Source organism: Primulina eburnea, chromosome 9 (assembly GCF_022965805.1).
Source record: "Primulina eburnea isolate SZY01 chromosome 9, ASM2296580v1, whole genome shotgun sequence".
NCBI classification, from domain to species: domain Eukaryota; kingdom Viridiplantae; phylum Streptophyta; class Magnoliopsida; order Lamiales; family Gesneriaceae; genus Primulina; species Primulina eburnea.
The window spans coordinates 12,832,770-12,844,713 of NC_133109.1; positions in this window are offsets into that span (position 1 = coordinate 12,832,770).

The following is an 11,944-nucleotide window of genomic DNA, read 5'->3' on the forward strand; positions in this document are numbered from 1 at the left end:
GACCGAGTATTCCTGAAAATTTCGTCTTTCAGAGGAGTTGTCAGATTTGGCAAGAAAGGGAAATTGTCTCCACGATATGTAGGTCCTTATGAGATTCTCGAAAAGATAGGAGATCGTGCCTATCGACTTGCTTTGCCGCCTTCATTATCTGAGATACATGATGTCTTTCATGTATCGATGCTGCGGAAATATCTCCCTGATGATTCTCACGTGATTCGACCAGACAAGACTGAGCTGGATGAGACATTGAGTTATGTCGAGAAACCGATCCGGATTATCGATCATAAAGAAAAACAGCTCAGAACAAAGACGATTCCTCTTGTGAAAGTTCAATGGACTCGTCATGGTGTTGAAGAAGCCACGTGGGAGACTGAATCAGATATGAGACAGGAATTCCCAGCATTATTTCACTGATGTAAATTTCTTATACAGTGTTTGTATACTCCTTAGTGATACGAATGAAATGCCTATGATTTCGAGGACGAAATCGTATCTTAGGGGGGGAGAAATGTAATGCCCGAGATTTTGATGAGATTAATATGAGATTATTGATTATGACTGAATGTGGTTATAGCCGGGCCAGTCCGAGATTTTATTGGACCAGGAAATAGGAAGAGCCAAGATGTGGGCCGAAAGTAGCTCGCCCGGGCGGAAGTTTTTGTCCGCTCGAGCGAGACTGAATCGCGCAGGAGGGCCGAGAGTTGCTCGCCCGGGCGGAAATTTATGTCCGCCCGAGCGAGAGACGTGCGCTGCGAAAAATAAGCCACTTGGCTTAAGCAAGTGCGAGATGGTATATATATATATATACATGCAAACCGTACTCAGAAGGAAGAAAAGGAGAATTCAGAGGAAACTTTGGATCCTTGATTTTAGAATTTGATTTACGATCAATCCGTCCGTTAGATATTAAATCCGACTTCGGTACCGAGTTCCTATCGACGTAGGCTACACTTTGACGTAAGTATTGCTACGTTTTGACATGCTTTGAAATTATGCTATTGTCAGAATTGAATGGAACTCATATATGTTGTTCTTGACATAGTAGACATCATAGAATCGAAGTCAGATTAAGAAATAGACTGATTATGGCATTGTTATGATTTTCTGATTATAATCAGTTGATACCAGACAGATTTGGATTAGGGATTGATTAGAGATTGTATTGGATATGGGTTATAGATTGTAACTATTATCTAGTGAATTGGTATAGACGGAGATACTAGAATTGTACCGTTATACTGTGATTTTGAATTAAATCCAGATTGATCAGATTATTATGGAATTGACTGGTATATTGATATGAGACTGTTGATATTGTCAGTACCAGACAGGCCTTGAGGTCAGGACTTTGACTGAGCGGGAAACCGAGACTGCAAAGAAAGGTATAAGTCAATGTGGTATTGGGAGATGGACTTGAGTCGGCTTGGACTTGGGTTTCCCTAAATCACATACTTTATTTATTGCATTGATATTTGCATTTAATTGATTAATATACTGTGCTCTTGATATTTAGATGACAGGTATTAGTCGAACTGTCTGGTGACACACCGTGCCGGATAGTGGTGGTATCGCCACGGCACATTGCACGATGTCACAAGATAGGATGCTAGCGATAGGGCTACAGTCCATGACGGATAGGTCAGGACACTGGATGTATGGTTATATCGAGTAATGGAATCCATTACGGAATTCGATATAGGAACACCATATTTGGTTATATCGAGTGAAGGGGTTGGAATTCTTCTATTACGGAATTCGATATAGGAATACCCGGGCACTGGTTATATCGAGTAATAGAGATTATGGTTCCCTCCTTTACGGAATTCGATATAGGAATACCACATCTGGAAACCGGGATCCCTAGACTAGGATTGAGTCTAGTCTTAAATGATGTAGCTACGAGTATTGTTTATGTTTCGGATTAAGATACATATTCATGTTACCTGATTACATGCTTTATATTTGTTTATATGATTGCATGTTTCATTGATTTATACTGGGAGTATATTCTCACCGGTTTATCCGGCTGTTGTCTTGTCTGTATGTGTACTTGACAACAGGTGGGACAGGATCAGGGTCCAGGAGATGGGAGAGATCGTGATTAGCGTGGAGGCTCCGGACTTGGACTAGAGATAGGGTTGAACACTTGATAGTAGTTTTTAAACCCTAGTTTGAATAAATGTGTGAAATACAGGACTTGTATTTTATATATATACTGATATATATATATGGTTTGATTTCACTACGTTCCGCATTTTAAAAAAAAATTTAGACCCTGTTTGTAATTGATTAATTAGTCTCATTTATGATTAAGAACTTGATTAGCGTCCGGGTCCCCACAGGTACTGACAATATCAATAATCTCATATCAATATACCAGTCAATTCCATAATAATCTGATCAATCTGGATTTAATTCAAAATCAACGGTATAACGGTACAATTTTTAACATCCCCGTCAATACCAATTCACTAGATAACAGTTACAATCTATAACTCATATCCAATACAATCCGTAATCCAATCACAATTCAAATCTGTCTGGTATAAATCAATATACCCTAAAAATTCATAACCATTCCATAATCAGTCCGTTTTCTCAATCTGACTTCGATTCTACGATGTCTAACATGTCAAGAACATCATATATGAATCCTATTCAATTCTGACAATAGCATAATTTCAAAGCATGTCAAAACGTAGCAAAACTTACGTCAAAGTGTAGCCTACGTCGATAGGATTACAGTACTGAAGTCAGATTACAATTCAGACGGACGGATTTCTCACAAAAGGCGTAAGGATTTTCAACAATTTTCCCCTGACCCTTTTCTCGATTCTTTCTCTTTTCTACTGAAGAAACGAACGTATAGATATGTATATATATCCAATTGGTCGGTTATAGAAACGCGTCACATTTTCATGAATCTCGGTCGGCGCTCGGGCGGTAATAAACTACCGCTCGAGCGCGGCATCTTCTGTCCAATTCTTCCGGATTACACATTTGGCGCTCGGGCGGTCAAAAACTACCGCCCGGGCGCCACACCTTCTGTCCAAGATGTGTTTTTATGGAACTTTGGCGCTCGGGCGGTCATTTCTTACCGCTCGGGCGCCACCATTTCTATCCAACACTTGCACCCGTCATACTTAATCTTATTTCATGTCCCGATTAATCCTTTCATAATCATATCAAATTATAATTTAATAATTACCGATTACTAGGATTAAATTTCCGGGCATTACATTTCTCCCCCCCTAAGATATGATTTCGTCCCCGAAATCACAGACATCTCATTCGTATTAACAAGGAGTATATATACAAGAACTGTATAAGAACATTTACATCAGTGAAATAATGCTGGGAATTCTTGTCTCATATCAAACTCAGTCTCCCAAGTAGCTTCTTCAACACCATGACGAGTCCATTGTACTTTCACCAACGGAATTATTTTTGTTCTGAGCTGTTTTTCTTTACGATCGATAATCCGGATCGGCTTCTCGACATAACTCAATGTCTCATCCAGCTCAGTCTCGTCTGGTTGAATAACATGTGAATCATCAGTGAGATATTTCCGCAGCATCGATACATGAAAGACATCATGTATTCCGGATAATGAAAGCGGCAATGCAAGTCGATAGGCTCGATCTCCTATCTTTTCAAGAATCTCATAAGGACCGACATATCGTGGAGACTCCCTTTCTTTCCAAATCAGACAACACCCCTGAAAGGTGAAATCTTCATGAACACTCGGTCTCCTACCTCAAATACCAACGGTCGTCGTCGAAGGTTGGCATATTTGGCTTGTCGGTCTTGGGCTGCCTTCATTTTCCTCTGAATCAATTTCACTTTCTCAGTCATATCTCTGATCATAACAGGTCCAGTCTCAGGAACTTCAGAGATATCATCCCAATAAAGAGGGGATCTGCATTTTTTTCCGTACAACGCTTCAAATGGGGCCATCTCAATACTCGTCTGATAGCTGTTGTTGTACGAAAATTCGCAAAGTGGCAATGCATCTTGCCAACCAGTGCTAAAGTCAAGCACTACCGCTCTTAGCATATCTTCCAATGTCTGGATCGTCCGTTCTGACTGTCCGTCGGTCTGTGGATGATATGCGGTACTAAGATGTAACTTTGTACCGAGAGCTTGCTGCAAACTCTGCCAAAAGTGCGATGTAAACCGAGGGTCACGGTCTGAAACAATCGACTTTGGCACTCCGTGCAGTTTCACCACTTCTCGAACATAAATATCGGCCATCTGATCATATCTATAGGTCATTTTGTATGGAATAAAGCATGCTGATTTGGTCAATCGATCAATTACGACCCAAATCGCATCACAACCTCGGGAGGAACGTGGTAACTGTGTCACAAAATCCATGGAAATGTGATCCCATTTCCATTCAGGAATGGACAAACTCTGTAGCAGTCCTCCAGGTTTCTTTCTTTCAGCCTTCACCAGTTGGCAATTGAGACACTTTGATACAAATTCAGTCACATCAGATTTCATTTGTTTCCACCAATACTGTGTCTTTAAATCATTATACATTTTTCTGCCACCAGGATGAATGCTAAAACGACTGTTGTGCGCTTCTGTCAGTATTCGCTGTCTCAAATCCGAAACATTTGGCACAACCAGACGATTATTCACATACAAAATGTCATTTCTCACCTGATATTCCGATTGATGACCAGTTCTGACCATAACAATCGATTTCTGTATATTCTGATCACTTTTCTGAGCTTCTTTAATTTTCAAAAGTAGCTCTGGTTCAGCCCGAATAGCACACAATCTCATAGGCTGACGATTTGTTTCAAAAGCTAATCCAGACAAACAACAGTCTTCTATCAAATGCGAAACACCTATCGTCGATAAGGATAGTGCACATACCTTTCGACTCAGTGCATCTACTGCTGCATTGGACTTTCCTGGATAATATTTAATCTCACAATCAAAGTCTTTCAATAAATCTAGCCATCTCCGCTGTCTCATATTCAACTCTGATTGCGAAAACAGATATTTCAAGCTCTTATGATCAGAATAGATTTCAAATTTCTCACCGTATAAATAATGTCGTCATATCTTCAAAGCAAAGACTATGGCTGCCAATTCAAGATCATGAATTGGGTAACGAGTTTAATGGGGTTTCAGCTGTCTCGAGGCATAAGCAATCACATGCCCCCGCTGCATTAAAACACAACCCAATCCTCGGTGAGATGCATCACAATAAACGACAAAGTCACCAGTGCCTGAAGGAATCGTTAACACAGACGCACTGGTCAATCTCTTTTTCAGTTCAAGAAAATTGGTCTCACAGGTCTTCAGACCAATTAAACGGAGCATTCTTCTGAGTTAACTGTGTAATAGGCTTGGCAATACTCGAAAAATCTTTAATGAATCGGCGATAATATCCTGCCAAACCCATAAAGCTGCGTATCTCTGGTACAGATGTCGGTCTCAGCCACGAAATCACTGCCTCAACCTTACTGGGATCAACTGATATACCGTCTGCCGATATAATATGCCCCAGAAATACCACCTGTTTCAACCAGAACTCGCATTTCGACAACTTAGCATACAGTTTCTCTGCCCTCAAAATTCTTAACACAGTCCTCAGATGATTAGCATGTTCAATCATATTCTTTGAATATATCAATATATCATCAATGAATATGATAACGAAATCATCCAAATATTTCTGAAAGACGCGGTTCATCAATCCCATAAATACCGCTGGTGCATTCGTCAAACCAAAAGGCATGACAATAAACTCATAGTGTCCATACCTGGTTCTGAATGCTGTCTTTGATATATCAGAATCCCTGACTCTCAGTTGATGATATCCAGATCTCAAATCGATCTTGGAATACACCGAAGAACCCTGCAACTGATCAAATAAATCATCAATACGATGCAATGGATATTTATTCTTTACCGTTGCCTTGTTCAGTTGCCTGTAGTCGATACAAAGTCTCATCGACCAGTCTTTCTTCCTCACGAACAGTATTGGAGCACCCCAAGGAGACACACTCGGTCTGATATACCCCTTGGCTAGCAAATCCTCCAACTGTTCTTTCAATTCTTTTAATTCGATCGGTGCCATCCTGTATGGAGCTCTCGAAATCGGAACTGTTCCTGGCATTAACTCAATGCTGAAGTCTATCTCTCGAATCGGAGGCAATCCAGGAATCTCATCTGGAAAGACATCAGCAAACTCACACACCACTGGCAAATCCGCCAATGATGGGCTCGATTTCAGTAAATCAACTGAATATACCAGGAATCCATCCGCTCCTTTCTGCAACAATAGAGTCATATTCATTGCAGATATCAAAGGAATTCTAGAACGAGAACCCTTACCATAAAATTTCCACTCCTCAGCTATTTCAGGTCTGAATCGAACAATCTTGTGGAAACAATCGACTGTAGCTCGGTACTTGGCCAACATATCGATACCGATAATACAATCAAAGTCAGATAACCCAAGCACAATACAGTCTAACTCCATCGTATGCCCATCGTACTGCAGTATACTAGATTTAACAGTTTTCACTGACATCACACCTGTCCCTACTAGAGAAGAGACAGACACTACCGCAGACAATGACTCAATAGGTAACGCATGACTCAATGCAAATCTCTCGGAAATAAAAGTATGCAATGCACCAGTGTCAATCAGCACATATGCAGGATAACCAGAAATAAAACAGTTACCTGCCACGACATCATCAGGTGCATCCTGTGCTTGCTCTTCAGTCAAAGAAAATAGTCGGGCCTGCTGTCGAGGAGGCTGGCTCGCTGTCTGGCCCCCTCCTGGCCTCAGCTGAGACTGGGGAGGCGGTGCTTTCTGAAAGGAATGAACGGCAGAGGGTCGTCTCCCTGTCTGGGCCACTGATCCAGATGACTCAGCTGCCTGTGATCCCTGGGCACCTCTCTGTGGACACACTCGAGCAAAGTGTCCCTGCTGTTTACAAATGCGGCAGTTGCCGAACACTCCTCGGCACTGCTCGGTGGAATGCTTCCCTCCACAAGTGCTACAGTAGGGTCCTGTGTAACTCTGGCCCTGACCAGTCTGTCAAGAGCCACTCGAACTGGATGAACTACTTCCAGCTTTCTTGAATTTCTTCCCCTTAGCTTTCAGGAAGTCTTTCTTCCCACTTCCACCGCCGCTCTCAAATCGGGGAGCTGGTGGAGGCAGCTGTGATCTCGGTGCTGAAGGCACAAACGAAGCTTCTTTCTGTCTTATCAATCCGGCTTCGGCTCCCTTAGCTCGATTCAGAGCATCAGTGAAATTGTTTGGCCTCCCGGTATTCACCAAGGTAAAAATTTCAGGATTTAGACCATTTATGAACTGGTCTGCAACGGCCTCATCACTCCCAGCCACATGCGGGGCAAATCGGAGCAGAGTAGAGAACTTAGCCACATAATCCTCAATGTTTAACTGGCCCTGTCTCAAGTTTGCAAACTCGGCTCCCTTGTCCTTCCTATATGAAACTGGAAAGAACCGTAGATAGAATTCAGTCTTAAACACATTCCAGGTAATGGCCGTACCTCGTAATTCCAAAGCCCGTTTTGTCGTGTTCCACCAGTGTTTAGCAACGTCATGCAACTGGTGTCCGATCAGTTTCACCCTCTTTTCCTCAGTATATTCCAAAGATTCGAACAACGATTCAATGTCGTCCAACCAACTCTCACATTCTACGGAATTCTCCGTTCCTTTCAAAGTCGGTGAATGGAATGACTGAAATCTTTTCAGCAATTTCTCCATTGCTATAGGTGTCACATCCATGGGAGGATTTGAGGTACTCCCCTGTTCTGGCATTCTTCTCGGAGGCATATCTGATAATCGAAGAGGTTAGCAATTCCAACAATAATCCTGTTTCAAGCCTCCTCGGATCATCTTACAGCTGATCCATTCCAATAATTTACAATACCATATCAATATCAGATAATTCAGGTAGCATATATTAAAACAGGAATCATGCTAGCAATCAAAAGCAGGAAAGAAAATCAATCTACCCCGCTCACTAGCTTCTATCTCAGTCGTAGGGATCTATCGCTCTGATACCACCTGTTGTGGGGACCCGGACGCTAATCAAGTTCTTAATCATAATTGGGACTAATTAATCAATTAAAAACAGGGTCTAAATTTTTTTTTTAAAATGCGCAACGTAGTGAAATTAAAACATATATACATATCAGTATATAAAATACAAGTCCTGTATTACAACACATTTATTCAAACTAGGGTTTGACAACTACTATCAAGTGTTCAACCCTATCTCTAGTCCAAGTCCGGTGCCACCACTCTAATCACGATCTCTCTCTTCATCTCCTGGACCCTGATCCTGTCCCACCTGTTGTCAAGTACACATACAGACAAGACAACAGCCGGATAAACCGGTGAGAATATACTCCCAGTATAAATCAACGAAACATGCAATCATATAAACACTATAACGCATGTAATCAGGTAACAGATATATGTAACAAAGTCTGAAACATAATCAATATCAAACTGTCGACAATACTCGTAGCTACATCATTCAGACTAGACTCAATCCTAGTCTAGGGATCCCGATTCCAGAAGTTGGCATGCGTATATCGACTAGCAGTAATAGAAAAGACTCCAGTTCTATCCACGCTGATATGGTATCGATCAACAGTAATAGAAAAGACTCCAGTTCTATTCACATCAATACGGTATCGATTACCAGTAATAGAGGAAGCTATTATTCTATCCACATCAATATAGTACCGATTAACAGTAATAGAAGCAACTCTAATTCTATCCACATCGATATGACATCGATTAACAGTAATAGAAGAGCTACTAATCTATCCACATCGATACAATATTGATTAACAGTAATAGAAAAAGCCACCATCCTATCCACATCGATAGCCAAACATCCAGTGACAGTCTTTGGCACATCCGCCAATACACCATCTTATGACATCGTGCAATGTGCCCGTGGTGATCCCACCACTAACGGCACTTCTGTCATAAGATTACTCTTCTAATACCTGTAATCTATAACTCAAGAAAACAAGTATATCAATCAACTCAATGCAAATATCAATGCAATAAAGTAAAGTATGTGATTTAGGGAAACCCAAGTCTAAGCCGACTCAAGTCCATCTCTCAATACCACATTGACTTATACCTTTCTTTCGTCGGTTTCTGGCTCAGTCGAAGTCCTGAACTCACAATCTGTCTGGTACTGACAATATCAATAATCTCATATCAATATACCAGTCAATTCCATAATAATCTGATCAATCTGGATTTAATTCAAAATCAACGGTATAACGGTACAATTTTTAACATCCCCGTCAATACCAATTCACTAGATAACAGTTACAATCTATAACTCATATCCAATACAATCCGTAATCCAATCACAATTCAAATATGTCTGGTATAAATCAATATACCCTAAAAATTCATAACCATTCCATAATCAGTCCGTTTATCAATCTGACTTCGATTCTACGATGTCTAACATGTCAAGAACATCATATATGAATCCTATTCAATTCTGACAATAGCATAATTTCATAGCATGTCAAAACGTAGCAAAACTTACGTCAAAGTGTAGCCCACGTCGATAGGATTACAGTACTGAAGTCAGATTACAATTCAGACGGACAGATTTCTCAAAAAAGGCGTAAGGATTTTCAACAATTTTCCCCTGACCCTTTTCTCGATTCTTTCTCTTTTCTACTGAAGAAACGAACGTATAGATATGTATATATATCCAATTGGTCGGTTAAATAAACGCGTCACATTTTCATGAATCTCGGTCGGCGCTCGGGCGGTAATAAACTACCTCTCGAGCGCGGCATCTTCTGTACAATTCTTCCGGATTACACATTTGGCGCTCGGGCGGTCAAAAACTACAGCCCGGGCGCCACACCTTATGTCCAAGATGTGTTTTTATGGAACTTTGGCGCTCGGGCGGTCATTTCTTACCGCTCGGGCGCCACCATTTCTATCCAACACTTGCACCCGTCATACTTAATCTTATTTCATGTCCCGATTAATCCTTTCATAATCATATCAAATTATAATTTAATAATTACCGATTACTAGGATTAAATTTCCGGGCATTACATCTATCAGCTAGCTCAACTTGATTAGTTGGCTTATCAGTTAGTACAGTTTCATCAAAAACAACATGGATAGATTCCTCAACATTTAAAGTATTTTTGTTGAAGACTCTATAAGCTTTACTCACTGAAGAATAACCAAGAAATATTCCTTCTGCAGATTTAGCATCAAAGCCTTTTAAATGAGTTTTACCATTGACAAGTATAAAACATCTGCAGCCGAATATTTTGAAGTAGGAAACCACACTTTTTTTTCCATGCCAGATCTCATAAGGTGTTTTCATATGATTCTTATTAATCATTGATCTGTTTTGAGTGTAACACGCAGTGTTCACTGGCTCTGCCCAAAACCTTAGAGATACTAGAATCAGCAAGCATTGTTCTAGCAGCCTCTTTGAGGGTCCGATTTCTCCTTTCAGCTACACCATTTTGCTGAGGAGTTCTAGCTGCTGAGAGCTCATGCTTGATTCCGGTATTCTCTAAATAATTTGAAAGAATTTGATTGATAAATTCAGTTCCTTGATCGGATCTGATTTTGTCAATTCCAACTGATTTTTCATTTAATAATCTTTTGAAAAGCTTAATCAGTTGAGCAGCAGTTTGGTCTTTGGACTTGAGAAATATAACCCAAGTGAATCTTGAAAAGTCATCTACAATCACCAAGGTGTATTTCATTCCCCCTAAGCTCATGACTGGTATTGGACCAAATAGATCCATATGTAACAGCTCTAAGCATCGGGAAGAAGATTTACGACCCTTGTTCTTAAAAGAAGATTTGATTTGTTTACCAAACTGACATGCTGAGCAAATTTTGTCTTTGATAAAGTCCATTTTGGGCAATCCAGTAACAAGATCGTGGTTACTCAAATATGCAATAGACTTGAAGTTCAGGTGGTTTAATCTCTTATGCCACAACCAGTTTTTAGAGGATTTTGAAGCAATAAAACATACTGGTGCATAAGGTTGATCATTCCAGCTGATTTTATAAGTGTTTCCACACCTTTTGCCAATTAGGATGATCTCTTCAGTTGAGTTTTTGACTGAACAAGAATGTTTGTCAAACTGAACTGAGAATTCAGTATCGCATAATTGACTGATGCTGATCAGATTATACTTGAGATTCTCAACTAATAATACGTCATTAATGGTGAAGTTACTATGGATAAGCTTACCCTTACCCACAATTTTACCTCTAGAATTATCTCCAAAACTGATGTTTGGTCCAGTGTACTTAACCAGTTGAGATAATAATTTTGAATCTCCTGTCATGTGGCGTGAACATCCACTATCCAAGTACCATATAGATTCAATGCTTTTACCTGTTACCTGCAATCACACACAAGATACGATTCTGGTACCCTTTTTCTATTTGGGTCCAAAGTTGATTAGTCCTTTAGGAATCCAGACTTGGATCAGTCTAACTAACCGTCCAGTTGCTGTATTCCAGATGGTCTTTCCCAATCTGTGTGTGCTTGGTGTATGGTTTGCAGGAGATAGAACATGTGATTTGCCCTTTTTCAACTGATTGTTCAACCAGTATCTCTTTTGAACTGGCTTCCTGTTATAGTAATTTGAGTAGCCATTTGAGTATTTTTTGCTGAAAATTTTTGGTGGCCGACTTCGTGAGTCAGTCGCAACTTTTGGGCTATAACCAATACCACATCTTTTGCCCTTGTTCATACTTTGAGTTGGCTGTTCAATCAGTTTACTTAGCTCAGCTTGTTCTTGTACCATAACTGATTTGACAAAGTGAGTGTATTTCCTTTTATCCATATTCAGTTTTGGTCGAGTATCTTTGACAGACATTTCATCTTGGTTACTGAACCCTAAACCA